Source organism: Triticum dicoccoides, chromosome 7B (genome assembly GCF_002162155.2).
Source record: "Triticum dicoccoides isolate Atlit2015 ecotype Zavitan chromosome 7B, WEW_v2.0, whole genome shotgun sequence".
In the NCBI taxonomy this organism is placed as follows: domain Eukaryota; kingdom Viridiplantae; phylum Streptophyta; class Magnoliopsida; order Poales; family Poaceae; genus Triticum; species Triticum dicoccoides.
In genome coordinates, this window is record NC_041393.1 from 220,483,538 (window position 1) to 220,500,523 (window position 16,986).

Consider the following 16,986-nt stretch of genomic DNA (forward strand, 5'->3'; position numbering starts at 1 on the left):
CCTACCGAGTGAAGAGCAAACCTCTCACTCGGAGGCTTAGCTGCAGTCCAAGCACTCGCCTAAGTTGTAAAAAATCCTACCGAGTGAAGAGCAAGCCTCTCACTCGGAGGCTTAGCTGCAGTCCAAGCACTCGCCTAAGTTATAAAAATCCTACCGAGTGAAGAGCAAACCTCTCACTCGGGGGCTTAGCTGCAGTCCAAGCACTCGCCTAAGTTATAAAAATCCTACCGAGTGAAGAGCAAACCTCTCACTCGGGAGGCTTAGCTGCAGCCCAGTGCTCGCCTAAGATATAAAAATCCTACCGAGTGGTAAGCCGGACTTCCACTCGGAGGCTTAGCTGCAGCCCAGTGCTCGCTTTGAACCTGCAAAAGAATAAGTCGATTGCAGTAAAGGCGCCTTGCTTTGAACCTGCAAAAGACATTTCGAGCCAAAAGCAATCGTATTCAAGCACCAAATTCAAGTTTGAATCGATATCTAAAGGAACCGAAAGTGCTCAGGTGTTAAGCCCGTTAAGGTTTATCGGTTACAATTCCACTCGGCATACCGAGGCAAATTTAAAGCGTCGAGCTAGAAGAAGTTTTTTACCCCTCCTGTGGAGGGCTGGAAGGTGCAACAAACTCATCAAGGTCAATTCCGTCGGCGATCCGAGTGGCAGCCGCAAGGAAAGTTTCCATAAAGGACCTGAAGTCGTGTTTCTTGGTGTTGGCTACCCGGAGGGCCGCCAGCTTCTCTTCTCGCGCATCTTTGCAGTGGACTCGGGCCAGACACAGAGCAACATCTGCACCGCACCAAGCCGAGGACTTCTTCCATTCCTGCACTCGACCAGGGATCGTGTTCAAGCGAGCCATCAGCGACTCAAGGTCATTCTGAAGTGTCTCCCCAGGCCAGAGCGTCGAGTCGATGCGAGATGTGGCGGCCTTCAGCCTTGCGAGATAGTCCACGACAGCTGCAACACGAGACTCCAGTCAGAAAACATCCATGGCAACTTCGTCATTCACCAGAGAATTGACGGGGTCGAGGTTTGGCTCCAGCCGGCTAGTTTCTTCTTCAAAGTTTTGGCAAAATTCTGCAAGGATGATCACTGAGTCAAGGGGATGGTCGAATGGAAAAACCACGATTGGAAATGTTTGCCGAGCATAGAGGTTTACCTTCAAGCATAAGAAACAGCTTCTTGGCAAGACCACTCAGGAAGGCCTCCAGATCATTTTTCTTCCCAGTCAACTTACTGACTTGGTCGGTCAGGGCAGCTTTATCAGTTTTCAGTCGACTGACCTCCTTGTTGGCGATCCCAAGAGCAGCTTTCAGATTGGTATTGTCTTGTTCAAGCTTGGTGACTGAAGCTAACTTCTCGTCAGCAAGCTTGATCTTCTCAGCTAGTTCGAGGTCTTTCTTCTGTTGGGCCTCCCTTACCTTACCTGCAAGTTACAGCAAGATCAGATTTTGAAACAAGCAAGGGGAAAAGCAGTCGTCAGGGTCTCACCAAACATACCTTCGGTCTCCTCCTTTGCCTTCGTCAGCTTCTCCTGAACCAGCTTCAAGCTCAGCTCGAGTTGAGTGTGCTTGTTTTCCAGCTCAGAGTAGCGAGCCACAAGATTACAGGAGTTCTGCGAAGAACCAATCGACTAAATGTCAAATGTAATTCACTTCCGAGTGAAAAAGGAAAAATCACACGTTTCTAAGACTACAGCCGAATACAAGCATTCGACCGTAGTCTCGGGGACTACACCCAGTGGGTGCACTCAGCGTGCCCCCACTAATCCTGTTAAAGACAAAGTCGACCAGTCGACCGGTTTGCGAAATCCAGTCGACTTGGTCCAATGACAGAAAGACTGAAATTATAAAGCCTAAGGCCGACTGCCAGCAGTCGACCTTAGCCTTGGGGACTACACCCAGCGGGTGCACTCAGCATGCCCCCGCTAACACGGAGTTTAATCGACACACCCAGTGGGTGACTACTATAAATTCTGGAAAGGAAAAGTTTTTGGTAGCATATCCTAACAGAACAAACGGTGGTCGACTGACCTGAACATTGCTTTGGAGGGCAGAACTGGCGTCATAAGCTGCCTGGCTCGCATCCCGGATGGTCTTCAACTGCTCCATCATGATTCCTGCCTGGCGTATCGCCTCCTTCGCCGCGCCAGCTTGGTCCTCTGGGACGTGGTGCGTCGTGAAGAGGGAGGGCTGCTGAGCACTCGTCAGTGGATCTGCGAAGGACACCGTGTGTCGAGTGGTGTTCTCTTCCTCCGCAATCAGAATCTCAGGCGCCGTCACATCCTGGGGCACCTTGCTGGCGGACGCTTTCCTACTCCTTCTGCGCTTCAGCGGTTCCTCATCCTCATCATCATCAGGGAGATTGATAACAGCATTGGGGGGAGCTACGGAGAAGAATCAGGATCAGAGAACGCGAGTCAGTCGACTAAAAACGGCGTTAAGAATATAGTACCTGGTTTTGAAGTTGTTGCGTCCTCCATCTCATGGTCATCAGCCCGGGCTGAGGTCTCAGAAGTAGCAGCACTGCAACTCCAAAGAATCAGTCGACTAACTTCAGCGTCAACCAGAGACAAAGTTCACACAAAATAAGAAGACTTAAGCAGCACGATTACCCTGATATGGTGGGGATGGACACCTTCATCTTCGGCAGGAGCTTGATCGGCTTCGACGGGGCCGCCCTGGGCTGCTTCGGCGCCTTTTCAGTCGGCACCGGAGAGGTGGTCCGAGGGCGCTTGGTCGACTGAGCAACGGTCGCAACCCCCTTGCCACGTTCAGTCGAAGGGTCGTGGACAAGCTTCGACCGCCTTTCTGAGCGTGGTGGTACGACCTCCTCCTCCTCTTCTTCCTCGTCTTCAACGTCATCTTCATCACCGTCATCATCATCATCGTCATCATCATCCTCAGCAACGTCCGAGTCCCATTCCTCCTCCTCCTGGATCTCGCCCCCACTCGCCTCACCCTCCTCAGTCGGAGCTTGTGCCCCATTGGGCATCGAGTACAGCTCGGTGAGGGCCTGGTAGATATCAAGACAAGGATCAATCGACCAGTCGGCAGGATAAACAGAAACGAATGTGACAAGAACACAGTGGAGAGCAGAGCAGACATACCTTGTTTGGATCGCTGTTGTGGTTGAGTGGAGGAATCCTTCTGGCTCCGCGTGGGTTATCCTTGTTTCCGGTAACGGCGGCCATCCATCTTTCCAGAGTGACATCGTCGACTGCTTCTGGATGGACTCGAGTCTCGTCTTCAGTCCCACAGTACAACCACATGCAGTGGCTCCGGAACTGAAGGGGCTGGATACGACGCCTAAGGAAGACCTCCAGGAGATCCATGCCCGTCACTCCCTCCCGAACCAACTGCACCACGCGCTCCATCAACATCTTCACGTCAGCTTTCTCCTCCGGAATCAACTTCAGAGAGGAGGGCTTGTTCACTCGGTCCATGGTAAACTGAGGGAGTCCACTCGACTGCCCCGGCGTCGACTGGTCCTGGCAGTAGAACCAGGTCGACTGCCAGCCTCTGACTGACTCGGGAAAGGTCATGGGCGGGAAGGTGCTCTTATTCCTCACCTGGATCAACAGACCCCCACACATTTGGACGACTCGGGTTCTTTCATCGCCTGGGCTCGCCTTCTTCACGGTCTGAGAGCGACACGTGAATATATGCTTGAACAAGCCCCAGTGCGGTCGACAGCCCAGGAAACCCTCACACATGGACACGAACGCGGCAAGATAGGCGATAGAATTTGGGGTAAAGTGGTGGAGCTGCGCTCCAAAGAAGTTCAAGAAGCCACGGAAGAAAATACTCGGCGGCAAAGAAAATCCACGATCAACATGGGTGGCCAAGAGCACGCACTCACCCTCTTCTGGCTGGGGCTGCCACTCCTTCCCCGGAAGCCTCGCAGCTCCATGGGGGATCAAGCCCTCGTTGGCCATGTCGAGGAGATCTTTCTCTGTGATGGTCGACTGGATCCAGTCTCCTTGGACCCAGCCCTTCGGCAGGCGGGATCTGGACGAAGACCCGCCGCGGCTGGTAGATCTCCCCTTCGCCTTCTCCAACGCCGACGCCTTCTTCGCGCGTTCCAGCGCCGCCGTCTTCTCCTTGGCCATGGTTGCCGGCGAGACGCGCGAGGGGAAGTTGTGCGGGGGCGAGAGCGAGCGCGCTGGACGGGGACGAAGGGAGCAGAGAGAGAGAGAATGCTGAGGCACAGTACAAAAAATCCTCGCCGGGCGCATTTATAAGGTCCCTTCCGAGTGGATGACAGGTGGGCCCGGTCGATCTAATCATATCCAGGAACAGTTATGCAGACGGGATACATGGCGAAGAAAGCGGCGCGGAGATCGAGGTGTCTATGTCCCGTCCCATCCGAACGCCGCGGTCCGCTCCGCTTCGCGTGCGTCCCCAAATTTCGCATCCCGCGGAATCCGCGAACGGCAGATCGGTCTGTCAGACGCGGGGTTTCCTGCGATCCGTCGCTCGGAGATCGTCGAAGCCCGAAAGATCACTCGACGAAAGAAGAGAATGGATCGAGTCGACTGAAGACAAGTTGCTCACTATCGACGAAGAGATTCTTTGGTCCAGAACAACGCACGACCAGTGTGCAAAGGTTAATCGGAAACAACATCAACTCCTTCCTCACTCGAAGCCTCAATCCATTCGGGGGCTAATGATGGGGTCATGTACCTAGGGTAGGGTCACGGACCTGATCTAAGTACCTTGCCCAAGGACACCCTTAGAAGAGGTTGCCTTCCAGTCGACCAACGAGGGACTCACTCGACTGACTCGAAGGACTCGACCACGAAGACTCACTCGACCACCAGAAGGTCAAGAGGCACTCTGCACTGCAACGGCCTGTAATTAAGTAGACTTTATGATAGTAAAGACACTTTATGTGGGGCGTTACCAGTAACACCCCGGACTTAACTCACCTTAAACCCTCTCCTACGTGGGCTGGATGGGGTCCTGGCGCACTCTATATAAGCCACCCCCCTCCACAGGTAGAGGGGCTCGGCACCTTGTAACTCATATACTCATAATCCACTCGACCGCCTCCGAGCTCCGAGACGTAGGGCTATTACTTCTTCCGAGAAGGGCCTGAACTCGTACATCCCTTGTATTTACAACCTCTCCATAGCTAGGACCTTGCCTCTCCATACCTACCCCCACTCTACTATCAGGCTTAGAACCACGACAGTCATCAACTCCAGAGCTATGTTTACCGCCTCCATCTGCTGACACTACACCTTTTATAGCACTGTAAAGTGCCGTGCCTACCCACGAAGAAAGCTGGCACAACTTCTCTCTTTTCTTTGTTGTTCTCTCGAGGCAGACTCTGAAATACCCTTGCATAAAAACACAATAGTGAGAGTATGGGTGAAGTGTGTGTAGAACTAGTGCACTGTAAAAGTAGCAGATAGAAGGTGGCTGAAAAATAAATGACAGGAGACATATGATAGCTCTACAACATTGCATGGCAAACAAAATTAGATTCTACTCCGTATGATTTTGTAATATATGAGCACAGGAAATGCAGGTACTCCTCCAGCACACCACCACATGTGGTCATATCTAAGATAACAGTCGACTGAAAATAAATAGGTTAGTTGATTTTTTAATGAACCGTCTGATCTATAAGGAACGGGCAGATGGCCTTCGTCTACCTCCCGCCAGTCACTTTGTCGACCTTTCTCGAACTGCCATCGACCACCGGCCCAAACCCTGCCTCCGCCGCCCCGCCCTCCCCTCGACTCACACCACCGCCGTGCATGGCAGCGCCCCCAGGCCATCCCTTTAATCCCGGCCGACCTCTAGATCGGGCGCCAGTAGCTCTAGGCCCCACACGCCCCTAAGATAAACACCAAGGCGCTGCTTCCCCGGCGTAATAGGCGTACTAGCGCCTGTTATGCTGGGGAATGCTTCCGTTAATTGGGAATCAACTGACCAGAAATTGAAATTCAGGGGGACGACAGACCTCTAGCTAAGGTGAAATAGTATATGAGGAGAAACCTTGTGCATTGCGAGTTACTAGGAACATCTAGTATCAAGAAGAAGCGGTCAACTAGTGTCTTTTGTGGAATGAATACCGTGCAAGCAGACACGTAAGATTTGCTCGAATAAGGGAAGAGGAATACCCTCATCGGTTGCCAGTGTGGTCTCCATATGTCGCGGCGATCTTCTTTTTTTCTGGGGGAACCGATGTTTTGGAGAGCTATGGATCCTTGGACAAACCCATGGCCAAATTGTTGACTATGTTGTCGTGGCCGTATATCGACGGAGGGGAAGCAGATCCGAGGCGGCGAAGGACGGTGTAGCAGGAACAGCTCCAGTGCGGTGGACGGTGGCGAAGTTGGAGCAGCAGCGGTGAGGCGCACGACGGCATGGTTGAACTGGCTCGGGTACGGACGGCTCGGCCTCGGCTTCAACTACTAGCCGTGGAGGGTGTTGCGGTTGAGATTGCGTTGGACGTCGACGTCAGGGTATCGGCTCCGGCGTGATGGAGTAGGGCGGCGGTTGATGGGTGGGATGGCATGGCGGACGAAGGACACAGGGGTTTCGCGGCTAGTGGAGATGTAGTTTTTGCGCCCATGGAGTACGAATGGGGAATCAGATGGGTGGGCAGGGGGGGGGGGGGCGAGAACCATGTTTCAGTCTGGGACGCGCTTGTTTTTGGCTTTTTTGAAAATAAGATGGGATGCACTTGTTTGAAATTTGGGGAAAGTACAAACTTTGCCCCCCTCTTAAATTTCGGACCTACTGCAGGTCGGGGGTAGGATGGTAATCCCAGGTGTCCCAAATAGTGGGCGGGAGCGATTTCGTCCACGCGCATGTGTGCTTAGGCGGCCATTGTGTATGAATGTTTTTCGAAGGCAGTTGCGTGGCGTCTAGATGAAGCTACAAACCTACCCCGGTTTAGACCTTTGGACGTCGGTCCAGTAGGTTTCACGGGTCGGAGTTATTAGAAAAGTAATTTTCTTGTACTACCAAACATTGGTCTCATGCGGTTTCAGGCGAGTAGAGGCTCTTTTGGCGCTTCGTTCGAAATTTTGAAACACAAGCATTCACGTTTAGAGTACTCTTGAACTATGAGGATTGACCTAAATATACAACGTTATATTTGACCTTGTATATTTGAAAACCTCATTAAATTATCCACTTCTTTTTGAAATTTTGACTCTTGAAAATCCTATAACTACGATTATTTTTGAATGGAGGAGCTAAATTTGAATCTATTTTGTACACGACTACATATGCTATTATGTACAAAATCAGAGCAAAGATTGGTGCCCCCATAATTTAGGTATGATTTACAAATGCCATGATATCAAATTCAAATAATTGAATGGACTTCATGTTGAATTCGATTTTTTTTAAACCACCTTAAGTTGAATTCAAATGTATGCTAGTTCATAGGTAGCTATTTATAATGTTCATTGTGTAACTTTCGTATGTATAATGTGCTTTACACACACAACATGAACTATACTCACGTTTATATTCGATTGCTAAAGAGATGCATTGTCTGGAGTTCAAAATACTAACTATGTGGATCAATTATGTTGAATAATAACATAGACATGCTCAAATTCGATAGAATCTAGATGTCTGATGGATCAATGGCCGTTCCTTACGTGAATTGCAATATCATGATCCCATCCTAATATTTGGGTACAATTTATATATTTAATCAATGTGTACAACAGTCTTTTACGTGTAGTTTCACTCTTCATTGGTGGTCTCTCACACATGCTCACACACTCTCTCCTGAGGTCTCTTTTGCGCACACATGCTCTAGATATAACCCTCCCTCCCTCTCGTAACCATTTACAACTATTTTCACTAACCTTTATCACAAGCACTCTTGCTCTCGCAAGCATACACACGCACAATCCCCGTCGACCCTTTCTATATACATAGACCTACCTACGTGTCTCCTGTACGCACATTATCTTTAGGCCTGTCTCTCATGCATTGTATCACACCTCTCTTCCTAATCGACGAGTATGATTCTAGAAGAGCATTTTGTAGGATGCCCCTTAAAGTTAGGTTGGAGTAATATCAGAGATAAAGGGGTTACCTTAGTCCAAGAACCTAGGGTTACAAATCCTAGCCGACTTTGTCACTGGACACAGAGTCCTTCACAATTCTGCTATCTTTGTCTTGTACGACTAGTCATCCATGGGTCTACCTAAATGCGTCATGGGCCGACCAATGTTGCGCAGGACGGAACCGAATGAAGGGCCTCACCTCTACCCACCGGACCTCATGCGGTGACACACCCTCTACCCCCATGTCTCGTTATCTTCTCACACCCACACATACCAACACAAACACCACACAAAAAAAATTCTCCTGGTGCCTCTATCCCCTCCCCCCTTGCATATACATACTCAAGGGAATCTCTCGCCATGACATCATATTCGTCGCTCTCTCTCTAGACCACTCTCATTTCTCGTGCTATCTCTCCCACGCTCCCCCCCACCGGCCCCTCTATCCATGCCTCTCTAGAATACATAATACACACACATACCTCTTTAGGCCCTGCCAAATGTATCAACTACACATTCACACATGTTACATCACGTACCCCATTGGTCTAAAAAGCCCTCTCTTCACGTTTATTTCGCACACAACATTCCTTTTGAATAAAGTGTGGCCAAAAAATTATTTTAGAATTTCTACATATATACAACATTACAAAGTTATATGGAGGAGTACAAATGCTAATTTGCATTGCATGGTGCCCACAATGATATTTATTCCGCACTATGAATTTGTATATTTTTATACTATATACAAAGTTAGTCATAATAAAGAGAAACGAAGAGCAACTCTCTCTCCATCGCATACCCCCCCCCCCACTACGCCCCTTTCACGTATGCACACAAACTATCTCCAGGTCCTCTAAAAGTAAGCCCCCAGCAGATTCACTCATGTTTCATCTTTCTCTCGCGATATATACAATGACGATCATTGTATTTGAAGAGAAAGCACGACACGTACATTGGACTTCAGAATCCACTCATTAGGGTGACCATTTACGTTTAGTGGTTATTATACAGTCATGGGCTCACCTTACAACTCTGTATTTGCTCAAGACATGACTAGTTGACCAGTTAAACGCTCCACGTGGCACCTCTAGTGTTGCATCACATTATCTCACTACCATCGTGCCCACCCGTCGGCTTGTATCTACTCTACATCTACACTCTTATAAAATACACTCTTATAAAAAATAGAGTTGGTGATGATGGTGTGCCTGTGATCCTGCAATATAGGCCGTCCGATTTATATCTGACGGATAGGAAAGAAATGGCAATTTTGCAAAAAGGTACGCACACACCTCTCCACGTTTGCAAATAAGGCCTTCCCTCGTTCATCCTTTTCTCTCACAAGATAAACTAGTCATACAAATTCATCTTGATGTTATGTGTAATGGACGGGCATCTTGCTAGTAAGAATAAAAACAAACGACAAAAAAATATTGGACGGTGGTTCGAAGTCATGACCATGGGCACAGCGGACAAGGTGGCCTTGTATTGGTATGCTGAGCCGTCTGTTTTAACACACAGGAGCTGGTGTGGTGATTATACACGCACGCATGCACACAAACTGCATGCACGCAACACTCACACAAACACATGCACCCACGCACGCACGCAACACTCACACGTACACACGCAGCCACGCATGCATGCAACACTCACACGCACACACGCACACATGCATGCACCCACCAATACACCACACGATGAACACACACTCTCACGATCAAGTGCTCAACCTACACGTGCATGCGCACACATCAGGCCCTGATAGACACATACACAACCAGGTGATTCCCGCGCACAGGTTGGAGTCTTGTCGCGTGTGCCTAAATTTGTGTTTATCTGACCTTTTCCCTATGCGGACTGACAGGTGGGACCCACAAGTAACATGGTCAATTTAACTTGTCAACATGGCGCCATGCAGACTATTTGGCCGGTCAACAGAGTGCAATCCGATGCTGAACCGTGAGCAGGTGACCGTATAATCACCGCAAAACGTATATAGTGACCGTAATCAGCTTATTTTGAAGTTCGGTGACCGTGTTACGCTTTTCTCTCTATAGGCCCTCCAAAACTACATCTCTACACGTTCTCGCATGTTACATCTAACAACTATGCAATACAACACTACTACTACACTCTAACACAATAAATCATATGTGTTTTTAGTTTTACTAGATATCATATTGTTACTTAATTATTCAGTTTGCATACATTAAAATTGCCTTTGAAATGTATGGCCAGTATCATCTACCGCGCGGGAAAAATCCCGCCCTTTCCTGTTTAATCGGGTTTGTATCAATGGATCGTGCGAAACAACAAAACTATAGTACTATACAGTACAAGTGACAGTTCACTAGGCCGTCGTGACATGTACTCCTCCGTCATAAGAGTGGAGCGCTCGCTTTCATAAATCTTCTAGTCCCTTTCGCCGACATGTGGGACGTCAAGCTGCCGGGTCCACGTGCCATACCGGAATACAGTGCAGAGAAGCCGGGGTGAAGCACCCAAGTCATGGCGCCGGCGTAGTAATGAGCAATGAGGCATCAAATCACAAAGCTGCACCTTTCCCGCAGTTAAGTTGGAGGGACGAAGTAATAATGCTAAAAAAAGAAGTTGGAGGGACGAAGCAACCATCATTTCACTCGTTGCTGAATCCGCTTCTCCCTCATCTTCTTCAACTTAACCACGTGCTGCTTCTGCTGTTGTTCTGCCTCATGTGGGACGCGGATCAGCTTGGTAAAGCACTGACATGTGGGACCGCATGTTAGAAAACCGCCAGGACAACGTCCTCTAAAAATAAGAAACCTCCCGCGCCATCCGTGCGACAAAATCACCTCCTTTTTACTAATCTTGATTCTATAATTTTTTAGATCAATATAATTGAGATTTGTATAGATAGCACACAGGAGCAAAACCAAGTGGTACGGTTAAGGGCATCCACAATGTGTAGGCAAATGTGAAAATAGCTTTTGGCATCGTGGCAACCATTGTGGACGGTGTTGCCAAAGCCAAAAAGATGGAACCGAAGCTCCTTGATTGATTGATTGAAGGAATAGAAAAATGCAACGTCTCTCCTCTTTCTCCCATGCTTGGACGCATGTAGTACAGTATAGAGCACAAAGTCTACTCCCCTGTCCCTTCTATCACACATCACAAAGTAGTGAGGCATCAAATCACAAAAGCACGGACGAAGCAACCATCATTTCACTCTTCACTGACTCCGCTTCTCCATCGTCTTCTTTGACAAACCATCCCACCGCACTAAGCTGGACGGACGACGCTATTGTGTACTAGTAGTACTGGTACATTTACGCGTCCTTTGGTTTAACGGACTTCTTGGATGCAAATAAGACGGTTGTCTTGGCTTGCAGGCGGCACTTGCGAATGACTTACTGTGGTCTCCCTCAATGGTGTTCTCCATCGAACACACTTCTCCAAACCACAACGTTCGAGATATCTTCGACGTCACCGCAATGGGGAAGGAAGTCAAATATAGTTACTACCTCCATTTTTTTGTACACAAGGCCAATATATCAAAATTACAATTTGCAAAAGGCCACTAACACTAATCGAGGCAAAATTGATGGGGTTTGCCTCGTACTATCAACCAAGGACATTGATATCCCCTGCATGCATGCGGAAGTGAGAAGGTTGGTTTGCATGGCGCTGCATTAACCAAGCGATGAGGAGTGAGATGGTTAGCTCTTTGGTCTTTGGAGAAAAAAATACACATTAATTTACACGTGAAACGAGGATTTGTATCGATTAAATCCCACGAAGGAAAACCCCGCCTTTCTTTTTAACACTAGTACTCCTAGTACGTACGTACTTATCCTGTTTTGGTCTAGGCCTTGCATTGCCATACTTCGCCACACATTTTTGCCAAGATTCCCTAAAGCTTTCAAAATGAAAAGGAGGTACACTTGCGCACGGCTGTCGCAGTCGCACCGCGCCCTCACACGGTCGCTCCTGCGGTGGTCTGTTGGGGAAGAAGAAGAGGTGAGGAAGAAGGGTTAGGAGACGTAGGATATTCATCCAACCGCCTGAAATGGTAGACTGACCCAAGTCAGCCGACTTGCATAACAATATATGTTTTTACACAACAAAAGATCCATAAAAACAACAACATAAAGAAAAAATATCACTTCTCACGGAACGAGACGGCCTCATCATCTTTGGCTGCCAGCGCGAACCTGCCGTAGCTGCCGACGTGTGTCTCCGCACCGTGTTTGTCCTCGGCCTCCAGCTACTCGTTCACGCGGAGCGTGCGGGTGCTCTGCACGGACGAGAGCACAGCCCAGTTCAAGTCGAGGACGTCCGGTTCCGCCTGCAGGAGGGCCTCGATGGCAGCGGCATCCGCGCGCTTCACGTCGAGTCGAGCCTCTGTCCCCCGGTTCAAGCCAGGACGTCCGGTTCCGCCTGCAAGAGGGCGTCGATGAGAGCGGCATCCACGCGCTCCGCGTCGAGTTGAGCCTCTGCCGTCCGGTTCCGCCTACAGGAGAGCCTCGATGGCAGCGGCATCCGCGTGCTCCGCCTCAAGTTGAGCCACCCGCCACCCGGTTCACATCCACGACATCCGGTTCCGCCTGCAAGAGAGCCTCGATGGCAGCGGCATGCGCACGCTCCGCGTCGATTTGAGCCTCTACCTCCTGATCCTCCTTTAGTATCGCCGTGTTGAACCGTTGGTCCGCCTGCACCATGGGGGACTCGGACACCGGCACGAAGTCGACGTCCATCGTCTCATACCCATCGGGGGCCTTCTGCGCCGTGACCACCGCTATGAACATTGGATCAACTTCCTCCTCCTCATAGCTTGGCTCTAGAGAAATCGGGGATTAGCCCGCCGGAAAGCGAGCTTGGGAACGGAGGTCTATGGCACCGATCGCCGCCGCGATTTCTGCGCGGCGCTCCGGCGTCAGCATCTTATAGTAAGTGATCTTGCGGTGCACAATGTCTTTCCAGCGAACTAGGGGACGCTTGATGCGGGCTAGGGGATCGAAAGGTGGGGGAATGGGCTGGAGATTAGGTGTGGTTTTAGGGCAGTGGCTGGCGTAGGCCAAGCAACGAAAGTTCTGGTGTGAATAGTGGTTTCGGTGACGACCGGTCTATCGGTTTTGACTGTACATCGCTCTTGTCGTGTTCACGTTGCAGCCCGGCACGCTGGACCCTCCACGTCGCTCACCAAATGGAACGCGCTTCGTCTTGCATTTTCGCTCGCTTGTGGGACCGCAGTTGAGAGCAATCTGACGTCCCTTCCCCTCCCCCACCCGCATCATTTATACTACCACTCCCTCCATTTTATGCGGAGTAAATAAAAACAGAGGGAGTATACTACGGATGAGGATCCCCTGACGTGGCCGAACCCATTGAGTAACTGACATGCAGGGCCTAGCAAGCATGGGGTCCGCCAGTAAGTGACCAAAAGGGAGGGTAAGGCAGGGATACCTACGTCAGAGGATCCACTTCCACTACTACTCCCTCCTTCCATTTACTATACAGGGCCTAATGCATTTTTCGAGGCTAACTTTGACCAAATGTTAGAGTAATAATATATGACATGCAACTTACACAAATCATAGGGTCAAATTCGTATGTGAAATGAGTTTCCAATGATATAATTTTCGCATTATACATCCCATGTACTATTAATCTTGTCAATAGTCAAATGCGGTTTTAAAAACGCATTAGAGCATGGTTAATAATATAGCCAGTCGATGGCTATGAGGGACTGCCATGTCATCTATAGCCATCATCTATTATATGCACTCATACAATAGTGTGGGCTATAAGGTTGGCTATTTCCTGCAAAAAAATTATAAGGTTGGCTATTGTATTAGTACTTTTTTCCATCTCCTCTCTATCTCTTTCTTCATATTTATTGTATTTAACTAGGAATGCGTATATAGCTAGGCTCTTGCATGAGAGCTCACTCCCCTTACTTTTTCACATCTCTCTCCTCCACATAGGCCCTATATAAATGGAAGAAGGGAGTACTACTATGAGCACTGCATACTCTAGTACAGATGTTGTCAGTACTCCACTAGTACTATTGGACAGGGAGCTTAAAAGTTACTATTGGACTGGCTATACATGGCGAAATCCTAGTAGGAAGAGCATGCGCGAGAACAAGCACATTCACGTGGTTGGAAACAAATTGGAAACCATCTCAAGGACAAATCTAGGTGTACGTACGAATCTAACAATGTTGATTGGGCGTTGTTGAATGTTGATACTTTTTTGATCAAAGTAGAGGTACTTTAACTACACATAAAACTTATATGTAAACTAGAAAGGATAGGAGGGAGTATATTGTATGTTCAAAAACAAAATGAACATTGAATACCCTTTATATATGATTTGCGGATGCTATGATCACCTGTTCAAAATTTTGAATCCGCCTTAGGTATCACGTGCCCCCACTTGTTCTCTCTTGATTTCATCTCGGGGTCTGGAGATCGATTGAAAGATGACTAGGGTGGGTACATGCGAATGATACTTGGTGGAATGTTCAAATGATGCATGCGGGAGGATGGACTCGACCGGAGGGCAACATGATCGATGGAGAAGAGGGTTGGAGAGGAATGAGAAATAAGAAGACACCACATGATTATACTTGAACGACTCAAATAAACAATAGGTTGTCTCGCTTGGCCTACATAGTGAAAGGCCTAACGCGCAACTCGGAGCACTAACGCTCGAATATGGCCGGGAAAATAGGGAAACTGACATGTGGGGCACACCCGTCGGGACGACGTAGCACAGACTAGTCCAATGGAGGAGCTGGCCTGTGACCTCCTCACCACCGACAACCGTTCATGTGGGTCATGGGGGCCAACAACATGGCACAGCTCCAGCACCGCCTCTGGACACGGCGACCACGGTGAGCGACACGCTCATCGTCGCTAGACACGGTCGGTTTCTGTGTGCCGAGGGTGGATAGTGCCGTGGCACGACCAACAATATGTTTGGTTTGTGCCCAAGGTTGCCCCATCAAAGCATTGGGTAGCCAAAATTTTGGTTGAGGTTTTGGTTTCCCATGCTTTGGCCGACATTGGCAAGAAAAATGAACTAGTGTTGGCTAGAGTTCATTGGCATGCGAAGAAAATGGCAACCATCCAAACAAAGACCAACCTTTGGTTCATGACCAAAATTTTGGTAAGGTGCACTTTGTCCACAATCCGAACACACCCCAACACCCGGCTCGTCGAGGATGCACGGGGCGCCGTGACGCGTCCGCGGAGTGGTCTAGCGCGGCCAACTGCATCCTTAGGACTTGAGACCATGACGGGTCGTCTTGCTTTTTCAATGACATGCGGGGATCGCATGTGAGCAAAGGGCATCTCCAACGTTGCCATGACCGCAGCTGATTACCCTAGCACACCAAATCCCTCGTCCCTCGCGCCGTCATGCGGTGTGTTCCTAGCCGGCACCAGCTTCCAGCATTCATGCCGTCGTTAAGAGGCTCGGTGCCCGAGGAACCAACTCACGCGACTTAATGACGCACCTGAATGCTTGGCCTCACCAGAATGCGCTACTTAAAGCGGCAACGCCAAGCTAACCTCCACACCATAGCGCACCATCCTCCTACCTGACACCACATCCGCCATTACCGCAAGCGCGAACGCTCTGCGGGAGAGCTTGTCTTCGGGGATGAAGCTCGAGGTCGCCGCCCTTGCTCAAGTCGCCTCTCGCGACGCCATAGCGGCGTAGCCGGACGCGGACACGACCGCACAAGTGGTTGCCCCGTTGGCGGCCGACGACGGGAGCACCGTCAACCATGCATCCTACTTGCCGCCGTTCAACGTCCGGCACCGCCGAGGTTGGTGACTCCTTCAAGGATGAGTAGGGCATGGGAGGCGGGAGCGCATGGTGTGCCAACTGGCCAGTCTGTATCCCGTGTTCTACTCTTCCTCGCCGGAGACCGCGACTTCACTTCACGGGTCTTGAACCCCGCCCCCGTACATAGAGATCGCAGATGGAGCACGTCGGTCGCCGCCATAGAATAGGTTTAGGGTCGGGTTTCTTTTATTTTTCTGTCCTATAAAAGTTTGAAATGTAATGAAAATCTGCCATGTTTGCATTAATCTCGGCCGGTGTATATGAACTTTCACAAAAATATAGTATATTGTAGGAGTACTAGCAAGATGCCCGTGCGTTGCATGGAAGATCAAGATCTTGTGGGAGAAAAGGATGAACGAGGGAAAGCCTTATCTGCAAATGTGGAGAGGAGTGCGGGTAAATTGTCATAGTTTCCTTCCTATCCGTTAGATATAGATCGGGCGACCTATATTGCAGGTTGACATGCACACCATCATCACCAACTCTGCTTTTTATTGAACCGAGACAAAGCTAACATTTGAAGTAAAATAAACACATAGGGTCTATACATACACAATTTATCTTAGGCACTCCAATAGTACGTCCACTACACATTCACGCATTTCACATCTTTCTACATCTACGGGAGCCTACGAAAGGGTTAACGCAAATTGCCTCTCTCTCCTCCCCTGATTTTCATGGTGGTGGGCCCCTCCCTCCCCCCAATCTGCAATCAACAGGTCACACATTTCACATTATGTTAATTACGTAACTGGGATTACGTAGGTGTAGCATTACTCATCCTAAAAAACCCAACTAAGCCAACCTCCCAGCATTTTGCACGGGAAAAGACCCGGCCGCGCCATTTTTGTCGGGATTACCAGATTACTAGTAGTAGTATCGATGGATCGCGTGAAGCAACAAGTTTTTTTTGAGTGGGCGAAGCACCTAGTTTAAAAGGAAAAAAGGCGGTACACTCACATCACTCCTGTCGCAGTCACATTGCACCCCACACACGTTCGGTCCTACACACGGCTCACACAAACGGGACGCGCTTCGGCTTGCCTCTTCACTGACACGTGGGACTGCACTTGGATAACCGACCATGCGCCAAACTCCCCCTGCCCAT